We start from the raw sequence: 12,407 nt of genomic DNA, 5'->3' as shown, positions 1-12,407 counted from the left end.
CGATTAAGTCTGGCAGTCAGACCAGGAACCATAGAACAGGCTTCACCTAGTGAGATATTCTATTATAATTACTCTAAAGTTGGCTAAAGGTTAAATCCATCATTATCAGTGAAATACAACTTATCTAATTAGATATATCCTCATAATAGAGGTCTTTTATTTGTGCGACTAAAGATTTTAGACAGATTTTAATGGATTATAAAACTTGATATAGGGTTGTGCTACCTGTTAGATGAATTTAAAGGGAATCTGTCACCAATTTTTCTACCTTATCTGAGAGCAGCATAATGTATAGACAGACACCCTGATTCCAGCGATTTGTCACTTAGGCTAGTTTCACACTAGCGTTTTGAGGAGCTGCGGAGGGCTGCGGACTTCCTCCGTGAAGCCCCGCCCTCGGCCGCACCTCCACCGCTAGCTCCGCCTACTTCTGCATGCGGCCTGCATACCTATCTTTAACATTAGGTACGCAGGTCGTGCGGCTGTATGCGGATGCTTCCGCATGCGTCGTTTTGACGATGCAGAGAAAAAAAGAAATTGCTACAAGGGTCATGCGGAAGCATCCACATACAGCCGCACGACCTGCGTACCTAATGTTAAAGATAGGTACGCCGGCCGCATGCAGAAGTAGGTGGAGCTAGAGGCGGAGGTGCGGCCGAGGGCGGGGCTTCAATGAGGAAGTCCACAGCCCTCCGCAGCTCCTCAAAACACTAATGTGAAACCGGCCTTACTGGGCTACTTGCTGTAGTTTTGATAAATCAGTGTTTTATGTGCTAATTATTACTAGAGGACTAGTAATCCTGCTGCTGTGTAGTCTTCATATTCATGAGCCCTGCATAACCCTGCCCCCACCACTGATTGACAGATTTCTGCCTATGCATAGTGTACACAGAAAGCTGCCAATCAGTGGTGTTGGCGAGGATATACAGAGCTCAGCATTCACAGAACTGGTAGACCTGCAGCAGAGAAAGCACCCTGTAAACGAACTTGCAGCACCCAGTAAAGTAAGTGAAACATCCTTTGAATCAGGGTCTCTGACCCTATACCATATTGCTCTGAGGGGTAGCAAATAGTTAATGATAAATTCCCATTAAAGGGAACCTGTCACCTGAATTTGGCGGACCCTTTTTTCGGTCAGATGGGCGGTGTTTTCGGGTCTTTTATTTACCCCTTCCTTTCCCGCTGGGCGCACGCTGGCCGCAATATTGTCTTGAAGTTGATTCGCTTTCCTCCGTAGAACACGCCTGCGCAAGGCAATCTTGCCTTGCGCACGCACAGTATGCTTTGCCCAACTGCGGGCAAAGCCGAAAAGCATTAGTGCGCATGCGCCGGCGCACTATGTCCCGGAAGTATTTTGCTGTGGTCCGGACCCGAAAACACCGAAAAAAGGGCCCGCCAAATTCAGGTGACAGGTTCCCTTTAAGACTAATTTTTTTATTGATTTTCGCCTCCCATTCTATCAACCATGACAGTGATCTGTGGCTGCTGGTATGTGAGAGGAAGAACCACGTTTTACCTGGTGGCGTGATGTAAGATTTGCCAGCCGGCCTTTGCTATTGATTTGCTGGTTAGGCATGATGTGACATTTGCGTCACACTGCAACAATGATGTTGCTCTAGGCTGGATACTCAATCCATGGACGCTGTCAGGTAAAAGTCAGTACTCCCGCTCTCATACCAGTGTGGTCAATGGAATGGGGACTAGCGAGTACGTTTGCACCAACTACAATGCCCAGTTAGAAGCTTCAACATTTCCAATCTTAATCTTGGGATGTTTGAAACATAAGATTAACATCAAGCGGTTCCAGTGACATAGTTAGTAACCTTCAGATAGGCTTCTACCACTCTATGGGACCTGTAAGATTCTTGATTATTGGGGGCTTAAATACTGCTGGAGACTAAAATCATTCAGTCCCCACTGGTACTTACATTCTAAGTATTAAAGAGAAATGCTGTATGTACTAAAAATGTAATATAGTTATTGAAAGGCCTTGCAAAATAAATTATTTATCATTGACAGACCTTCCGAAGTTGCTAATAACACTTTAAAGCTTGACTGACTTATATCAGAGTACAAAGGCTAGATTATAGAACTGGATTTTCCCAGAAAAAGTCCCCCTGCAGTGCCACAGTCAGACATTTTACTCTATTTTCTGAAGGATACGCATTTCATTACAGAGAATCACTCCCATTATGCCTACCAAAAAGTGTTCAAGTTTTCAGACAAAAGTGGTCTCCAACCATTCACACAGATCAATTATACCCCACGTGACGTGGCCAAGCGTCACCACGTTTCTTGGTTGCCTTGGTTGGTGCTTCATTCTTCTTATCTATTTTAAAGGTTTTTTTTACTATAGATGCGGAAACAAATAATCATCCCATTCCTACTTGCACCTGCCTACCCCAAGATTTCTGCAGGAAAACTATATCTGGAAATAAGAGCCCAAACAGAGGATGGGTGTAACTGGTCTGTAAGTAGCAATGGGTTATAAGCGTGACTGAATAAACTCATATCCACCTGTTTCCATGTACAAGGAGACAAGTGAATGGCTCATTGAGAGCGATTATCTGCATACTCCCAGCTGTCCATGATCCCACAATCTTAGTGTGGCCTGTGTGCATACTATAGCACAAATGGATGTTGACATCTTCATAAAGTGCTCATACCACTTTCATGTGGAAAGTATTCAGACCCCTTTAAATTTTTCACTCTTTGTTTCAGTGCAGCCATTTGGTAAATTTAAAAAAAGTTCATTTTTTTTCCCATTAATGTACACTCTGCACCCCATCTTGACTGAAAGAAAACAGAAATTTAGTAATGTTTGCAAATTTATTAAAAAAGAAAAAATGAAATATCACATGGTCATAAGTATTCAGACCCTTTTCTCAGTATTGAGTAGAAGCACCCTTTTGAGCTAGTACAGCCATGAGTCTTCTTGGGAATGATGCTACAAGTTTTTCACACCTGGATTTGGGGACCCTCCGCCATTCTTCCTTGCAGATCCTCTCCAGTTCTGTCAGGTTGGATGGTGAAGGTTGGTGGATAGCCATTTTCAGGTCTCTCCAGAGATGCTCAATTGGGTTTAGATCAGGGCTCTGGCTGGGCAAGTCAAGAATGGTCACAGAGTTGTTCTGAAGCCACTCCTTTGTTATTTTAGCTGTGTGCTTAGAGTCATTATCTTGTTGGAAGGTGAATCTTCGGCCAAGTCTGAGGTCCAGAGCACTCTGGAAGAGGTTTTCATCCAGGATATCTCTGCACTTGGCCGCAATGACAACCAGTCTCCTGTTCCTGCAGCTGAAAAACACCCCCATAGCATGATGCTGCCACCACCATGTTTCACTGTTGGGATTGTATTGGGCAGGTGAAGAGCAGTGCCTGGTTTTCTCCACACATACCGCTTTGAATTATCAGCAAAAAGGTCTATCTTCGTCTCATCAGATCAGAGAATCTTATTTCTCATACAGTAGTCTGGGAGACCTTCATGTGTTTTTTTAGCAAACTCTATGCGGGCTTTCACGTGTCTTGCACTGAGGAGAGGCTTCCGTCAGGCCACTCTGCCATAAAGGCCCGACTGGTGGAAGACTGCAGTGACAGTTGATTTTGTGGAACTTTCTCCCATCTCCCTACTGCATCTCTGGAGCTTATCCACAGTGATGTTGGGGTTCTTCTTTACCTTTCTCACCAACGCTCTTCTCCCATGATTGCTCAGTTTGGCTGGACGGCCAGCTCTTAGAAACCTTGAGTACTGCAGAAATTCTTTTGTAACCTTGGCCAGATCTGTGCCTTCCCACAATTCTGTCTCTAAGCTCCTTGGCCAGTTCCTTTGACCTCATGATTCTCATTTGGTCTGACATGCACTGTGAGCTGTGAGGTCTTATATAGACAGGTATGTGCCAAATCAAGTCCTATCAGTTTAAACACAGCTGGACTCCAATGAAGGAGTAGAACCATGTCAAGGAGGATCACAAGGAAATGGACAGCATGTGACTTAAATATGAGTGTCTGAGCAAAGGATCTGAATACTTATGACCATGTGATATTTCAGTTTTTCTTTTCTATTAAATTTGCAAAAATTTCTACATTTCTGTTTTTTTCAGTCAAGATGGGTTGTAGAGTATACATTAATGTGAAAAATGAACTTTTTTGAATTTACCAAATGGCTGCAATGAAACAAAGAGTGAAAAATTTAAGGCTATGTGCACACGTAGGTTCGGGTCCCTGCGGGTTCTTGCGCAGCGGATTTGATAAATCTGCAGGGCAAAACCGCTGCGGTTATCCCTGCAGATTTATCACGTTTTGTCTTGCGGTTTCCGCTGCGGGCTTTGGTTTTACTATTGATGCTGCATATGCAGCATCAATAGTAATGTTAAAAATGAAAAAAAAAAAATGGTTATACTCACCCCCTCTGACATCCCGATCTCCTCGGCGCTGCACGCGGCGGTCCGTTTCCAAAGATGCTGTGCGAGAAGGACCTTCGTGACGTCACGGTCATGTGACCGCGGCATCATCACGGTCATGTGACCGTGACGTCACCGCAGCTTCTGCTCGCACAGCAAACCTGAGACCGGACGGCCGCGTGCAGCGCTGAGAGGTGAGTATATCATTATTTTTTATTTTAATTCTTTTTTTTTTTAACACAAATATGGTCACCAGGGCCTGGAGGAGAGTTTCCTCTCCTCCACCCCGGGTAGCAACCGCACATTATCCGCTTACTTCCCGCATCGTGGGCACAGCCCCATGCGGGAAGTAAGCGGATCAATGCATTTCTATGTGTGCAGAATCGCTGCGATTCTGCACAAAGAAGTGACATGCTGCGGGTTGTAAACCGCTGCGTTTCTGCGCGGTTTTTCCCGCAGCATGTGCACAGCGGATTGCGGTTTCCATAGGGTTTACATGTAAATGTAAACGCTATGGAAACTGCTGCGGACCCGCAGCATCAAAATCGCCACGGATCCGCGGTAAAACCCGCAAAGTGTGAACATGGCCTAAAGGGGTCTGAATTATTTCCGTATCCACTGTATGTTCTTCTGATTCCTTTGGAAGCATAGGTAGCATTTTCTTTAATAGGGGATGTTCCATGACCTACCATGAAGAAATTCTGCTGTAGAAGCATTTAGTCTAAAAATGGAGTGCACACTCTTTTTTTTGGCCCGAGGGCCACATTGTCAGTTTAAACCAAGGGCATAGCTTAAAAAAACATAATAAACATCACAACACAAATTCTAATAGGGCTCCTACCTATCTGAAGGATAAAGGTCCTCTATTCTCCCTTTCCCAAGCCAGAAAGAATGAGACCATGGATTCAGGTTTGTCTATTTTAGCTTATGCGAGACATTCACACAGTCGTGTTCCATTCTCTCATAAATTACATAGATTATTGCAGGAGTCATGCAGGGCCATTTCTTTTCTTCTTGAGTGATAACTGGATTGTGGGGCTATTGGAGGGGCTGTATTACATTCTATGGGGGCTGGCTGCATTACATTCTATGGGGGCTGGCTGTATTACATTCTATGGGGGCTGTGCTGTATTACATTCTATGGGGGCTGTGCTGTATTACATTCTATGGGGGTGGTGCTGTATTGCATTCTATGGGGGCTGTGCTCTATTACATTCTATGGGTCTGTGCTGCATTACATTCTATGGGGAAGGGCTGCATTACATTCTATGGGGGCTGTGCTGTATTACATTCTATGGAGGCTGTGCTCTATTACATTCTATGGGGCTGTGCTCTATTACATTCTATGGGGAAGGGCAGTATTACATTCTATGGAGGCTGTGCTCTATTACATTCTATGGGGCTGTGCTGTATTACATTCTATGGGGAAGGGCTGCATTACATTCTATGGGGGCTGGCTCTATTACATTCTATGGGGCTGTGCTGTATTACATTCTATGGGGGCTGGCTGCATTCCATTCTATGGGGGCTGGCTGCATTCCATTCTATGGGGGCTGGCTGCATTCCATTCTATGGGGGCTGTGCTGTATTACATTCTATGAGGGCTGTGCTGTATTACATTTTATGGGGGCTGTGCTGTAATACATTCTATAGGGGCTGGCTGCATTACATTCTATGGGAGCTGTGCTGTATTACATTCTATGGGGGCTGTGTTGTATTACATTCTATGGGGGCTGTGCTGTATTACATTCTATGGGGGCTGGCTGCATTACATTCTATGGGGCTGGCTGCATTACATTCTATGGGGGCTGGCTGCATTAAATTCTATGGGGGCTGGCTGCATTACATTCTATGGGGAAGGGCTCTATTACATTCTATGGGGGCTGTGCTATATTACATTCTATGGGGGCTGTGCTGCATTACATTCTATGGGGGCTGGCTGCATTACATTTTATGGGGAAGGGTTGTATTACATTCTATGAGGGCTGTGCTGTATTACATTCTATGGGGGCTGGCTGCATCACATTCTATGGGGGCTGGCTGCATTACATTCTATGGGGAAGGGCTGTAATACATTCTATGGGGGCTGTGCTGTATTACATTCTATGGGGGCTGTGCTGTATTACTTTCTGTGGGGGCTGTGCTGTATTGCATTCTATGGGGGCTGTGCTCTATTACATTTTATGGGGTCTGGCTGTATTACATTCTATGGGGGCTGTGCTGTATTACATTCTAGGGGGGCTGGCTGCATTACATTCTATGGGGAAGGGCTGTATTACATTCTATGGGGCTGTGCTGTATTACATTCTATGGGGGCTGTGCTTTATTACATTCTATGGGGGCTGTGATGTATTGCATTCTGTGGGGGCTGTGCTGTATTACATTCTATGGGGGCTGTGCTGTATTACATTCTATGGGGGCTGGCTACATTACATTCTATGGGGAAAGGCTGTATTACATTCTATGGGGCTGTGCTGTATTACATTCTATGGGGGCTGTGCTTTATTACATTCTATGGGGGCTGTGCTGTATTGCATTCTATGGTGGCTGGCTGTATTACATTCTATGGGGGCTGTGCTGTATTACATTCTATGGGGCTGTGCTGTATTACATTCTATGGGGGCTGTGCTGTATTGCATTCTATGGGGGCTGGCTGTAATACATTCTATGGGGGCTGGCTGTATTACATTCTTTGGGGGCTGTGCTGTTTTACATTCTATGGGGGCTGGCTGTATCACATTCTATGTAGGCTGTGCTGTATTACATTCTATGTAGGCTGTGCTGTATTATATTCTATGGGGGCTGTGCTGCATTACATTCTATGGGGGCTGGCTGCATTACATTCTATGGGGGCTGGCTGCATTACATTCTATGGGGGCTGGCTGCATTACATTCTATGGGGGCTGGCTTCATTACATTCTATGGGGGCTGTGCTATATTACATTCTATGGGGGCTGTTGTTGTGAATTCTGTTCTTGGGCTCCCTCCGGTGGTTATAAGTGGTAGCGCTGCTGTCTGTCCTTCACAGCAGTTATCAGGTGTGTCCACTCTGGACTGGGCTATTTAGTCTGGCCTCACCCTTCAGTCAGTGCCAGTTGTCCATTGTATTCTGGAGGATTCACATCCCTTCATAGTTTCTCCTGCTTCCTGGTCTTTTCACCAAGATAAGTTCTGCTTGTTTTGCAGCCCACATGTTGTGGGCCTCATTGTTCAGCGCATTTCTTGTTTTATCTTGTCCAGCTTAATCTGTGTAAGGATTTATGCAGTCAAGCTGGAATCTCTGGAGAGGCAGATATACCCTCCATATCTTTAGTTAGATGTGGAGTCTTTTGTATTTTCTGTGGTGGATATTTGCTAGTATTTTAATACTGACCGCATAGTTCTCTGTCCTATCTTTCCTATTTAGCTAGATTGGCCTCCTTTGCTAAATCCTGTTTTCAGCCTGTGTATGTTTTTTCCTCTCCTCTCACAGTCAATATTTGTGGGGGGCTGCCTATCCTTTGGGAATTTTCTCTGAAGCGAGATAGTTTTCCCTTTTCTATCTATAGGGTTAATTAGTCCTCCGGCTGTGTCGAGGTGTCTAGGATCAGTAGGTACATCCCACAGCTACTTCTAGTTGCGGTGTTAAGTTCAGGGTCCGCGGTCAGTATAGATACCACCTTCTCCAGAGTACGTCCAATGCTACTCCTGGGCCACCAGATCATAACAGGCTGTGCTGCATTACATTCTATGATGGCTGGCTGCATTACATTTTATGGGGAAGGGTTGTATTACATTCTATGGGGTCTGTGCTGTATTACATTCTATGGGGCTGGCTGCATTACATTCTATGGGGGCTGGCTGCATTACATTCTATGGGGGCTGGCTGCATTACATTCTATGGGGGCTGTGCTGTATTACATTCTATGGGGGCTGTGCTGTATTACATTCTATGGGGGCTGTGCTGTATTACTTTCTGTGGGGGCTGTGCTGTATCGCATTCTATGGGGGCTGTGCTGTATTACATTCTATGGGGGCTGGCTGTATTACATTGTTTGGGGGCTGTGCTGTTTTACATTCTATGGGGGCTGTGCTGTATTACATTCTATGGGGCTGGCTGTATTACATTCTATGGGGGCTGTGCTGTATTACATTCTATGGGGGCTGTGCTGTATTACATTCTATGGGGGCTGGCTGCATTACATTCTATGGGGAAAGGCTGTATTACATTCTATGGGGCTGTGCTCTATTACATTCTATGGGGGCTGTGCTGTATTACATTCTATGGGGGCTGGCTACATTACATTCTATGTAGGCTGTGCTGTATTACATTCTATGGGGGCTGTGCTGTATTAAATTCTATGAAGGAATGTGCTGTATTACATTCTATGGGAGCTGGCTGCATTACATTCTATGGGGGCTATGCTGTATTACATTCTATGGGGGCTGTGCTGTATTAAATTCTATGGGGGATGTGCTGTATTACATTCTATGGGGGCTGGCTGCATTACATTCTATGGGGGCTATGCTGTATTACATTCTATGGGGGCTGTGCTGCATTACATTCTATAGGGGCTGGCTGCATTACATTCTATGGGAGCTGTGCTGTATTACATTTTATGGGGGCTGTGCTGTATTACATTCTATGGGGGCTGGCTGCATTACATTCTATGGGGGCTGGCTGCGTTACATTCTATGGGGGCTGGCTGCGTTACATTCTATGGGGCTGGCTGCATTACATTCTATGGGGAAGGGTTGTATTACATTCTAAGGGGCTGTGCTCTATTATATTCTATGGGGGCTGTGCTGTATTATATTCTATGGGGGCTGTGCTCTATTACATTCTATGGGGGCTGTGCTTTATTACATTCTATGGGGGCTGGCTGTATTACATTCTATGGGGGCTGTGCTGTATTACATTCTATGGGGCTGTGCTGTATTACATTCTATGGGGGCTGTGCTGTATTGCATTCTATGGGGGCTGGCTACATTACATTCTATGGGGAAAGGCTGTATTACATTCTATGGGGCTGTGCTGTATTACATTCTATGGGGGCTGTGCTGTATTACATTCTATGGGGGCTGGCTACATTACATTCTATGGGGGCTGGCTGTATTACATTCTATGGGGGCTGTGCTGTATTACATTCAATGGGGGCTGTGCTCTATTATATTCTATGGGGGCTGTGCTTTATTACATTCTATGGGGGCTGGCTGTATTACATTCTATGGGGGCTGTGCTGTATTACATTCTATGGGGCTGTGCTGTATTACATTCTATGGGGGCTGTGCTGTATTGCATTCTATGGGGGCTGGCTGTATTACATTCTATGGGGGCTGTGCTGTATTACATTGTTTGGGGGCTATGCTGTTTTACATTCTATGGGGGCTGGCTTTATTACATTCTATGTAGGCTGTGCTGTATTACATTCTATGTAGGCTGTGCTGTATTACATTCTATGGGGGCTGTGCTGTATTAAATTCTATGAAGGAATGTGCTGTATTACATTCTATGGGAGCTGGCTGCATTACATTCTATGGGGGCTATGCTGTATTACATTCTATGGGGGCTGTGCTGTATTAAATTCTATGGGGGATGTGCTGTATTACATTCTATGGGGGCTGGCTGCATTACATTCTATGGGGGCTATGCTGTATTACATTCTATGGGGGCTGTGCTGTATTACATTCTATGGGGGCTGTGCTGCATTACATTCTATAGGGGCTGGCTGCATTACATTCTATGGGAGCTGTGCTGTATTACATTTTATGGGGGCTGTGCTGTATTACATTCTATGGGGGCTGGCTGCATTACATTCTATGGGGGCTGGCTGCATTACATTCTATGGGGGCTGGCTGCATTACATTCTATGGGGCTGGCTGCATTGCATTCTATGGGGAAGGGTTGTATTACATTCTAAGGGACTGTGCTCTATTATATTCTATGGGGGCTGTGCTGTATTACATTCTATGGGGGCTATGCTGTATTACAATCTATGGGGACTGTGCTGCATTACATTCTATGGGGGCTGGCTGCATTACGTTCTATGGGAGCTGTGCTGTATTACATTCTATGGGGGCTGGCTGCATTACATTCTATGGGGGCTGTGCTGCATTACATTCTATGGGGGCTGGCTGCATTACATTATATGGGGAAGGGCTGCATTACATTCTATGGGGGCTGGCTGCATTGCATTCTATGGGGAATGTACTGCATTACATTCTATGGGGGCTGGCTGCATTACATTCTATGGGGAAGGGTTGTATTACATTCTATGGGGCTGTGCTGTATTACAATCTATGGGGGCTGTGCTGCATTACATTCTATGGGAGCTGTGCTGTATTACATTATATGGGGGCTGGCTGCATTACATTCTATGTGGGCTGTGCTGCATTACATTCTATGGGGGCTGGCTGCATTACATTCTAAGGGGAAGGGCTGTATTACATTCTATGGGGGCTGTGTTGTATTACATTCTATGGGGGCTGGCTGCATTACATTCTATGTGGGCTGTGCTCCATTACATTCTATGGGGGCTGTGCTGTATTAAATTCTATGGGGGATGTGCTGTATTACATTCTATGGGGGCTGGCTGCATTACATTCTATGGGGGCTATGCTGTATTACATTCTATGGGGGCTGTGCTGCATTACATTCTATAGGGGCTGGCTGCATTACATTCTATGGGAGCTGTGCTGTATTACATTTTATGGGGGCTGTGCTGTATTACATTCTATGGGGGCTGGCTGCATTACATTCTATGGGGGCTGGCTGCGTTACATTCTATGGGGGCTGGCTGCGTTACATTCTATGGGGCTGGCTGCATTACATTCTATGGGGAAGGGTTGTATTACATTCTAAGGGGCTGTGCTCTATTATATTCTATGGGGGCTGTGCTGTATTATATTCTATGGGGGCTGTGCTCTATTACATTCTATGGGGGCTGTGCTTTATTACATTCTATGGGGGCTGGCTGTATTACATTCTATGGGGGCTGTGCTGTATTACATTCTATGGGGCTGTGCTGTATTACATTCTATGGGGGCTGTGCTGTATTGCATTCTATGGGGGCTGGCTACATTACATTCTATGGGGAAAGGCTGTATTACATTCTATGGGGCTGTGCTGTATTACATTCTATTGGGGCTGTGCTGTATTACATTCTATGGGGGCTGGCTACATTACATTCTATGGGGGCTGGCTGTATTACATTCTATGGGGGCTGTGCTGTATTACATTCAATGGGGGCTGTGCTCTATTATATTCTATGGGGGCTGTGCTTTATTACATTCTATGGGGGCTGGCTGTATTACATTCTATGGGGGCTGTGCTGTATTACATTCTATGGGGCTGTGCTGTATTACATTCTATGGGGGCTGTGCTGTATTGCATTCTATGGGGGCTGGCTGTATTACATTCTATGGGGGCTGTGCTGTATTACATTGTTTGGGGGCTGTGCTGTTTTACATTCTATGGGGGCTGGCTTTATTACATTCTATGTAGGCTGTGCTGTATTACATTCTATGTAGGCTGTGCTGTATTACATTCTATGGGGGCTGTGCTGTATTAAATTCTATGAAGGAATGTGCTGTATTACATTCTATGGGAGCTGGCTGCATTACATTCTATGGGGGCTATGCTGTATTACATTCTATGGGGGCTGTGCTGTATTAAATTCTATGGGGGATGTGCTGTATTACATTCTATGGGGGCTGGCTGCATTACATTCTATGGGGGCTATGCTGTATTACATTCTATGGGGGCTGTGCTGTATTACATTCTATGGGGGCTGTGCTGCATTACATTCTATAGGGGCTGGCTGCATTACATTCTATGGGAGCTGTGCTGTATTACATTTTATGGGGGCTGTGCTGTATTACATTCTATGGGGGCTGGCTGCATTACATTCTATGGGGGCTGGCTGCATTACATTCTATGGGGGCTGGCTGCGTTACATTCTATGGGGCTGGCTGCATTACATTCTATGGGGAAGGGTTGTATTACATTCTAAGGGACTGTGCTCTATTATA

Source organism: Ranitomeya variabilis, chromosome 4, assembly GCF_051348905.1.
Source record: "Ranitomeya variabilis isolate aRanVar5 chromosome 4, aRanVar5.hap1, whole genome shotgun sequence".
Classification (NCBI taxonomy): domain Eukaryota; kingdom Metazoa; phylum Chordata; class Amphibia; order Anura; family Dendrobatidae; genus Ranitomeya; species Ranitomeya variabilis.
The sequence above is the reverse complement of the archived record's forward strand: the minus strand, read 5'-3'. Positions refer to the sequence as shown.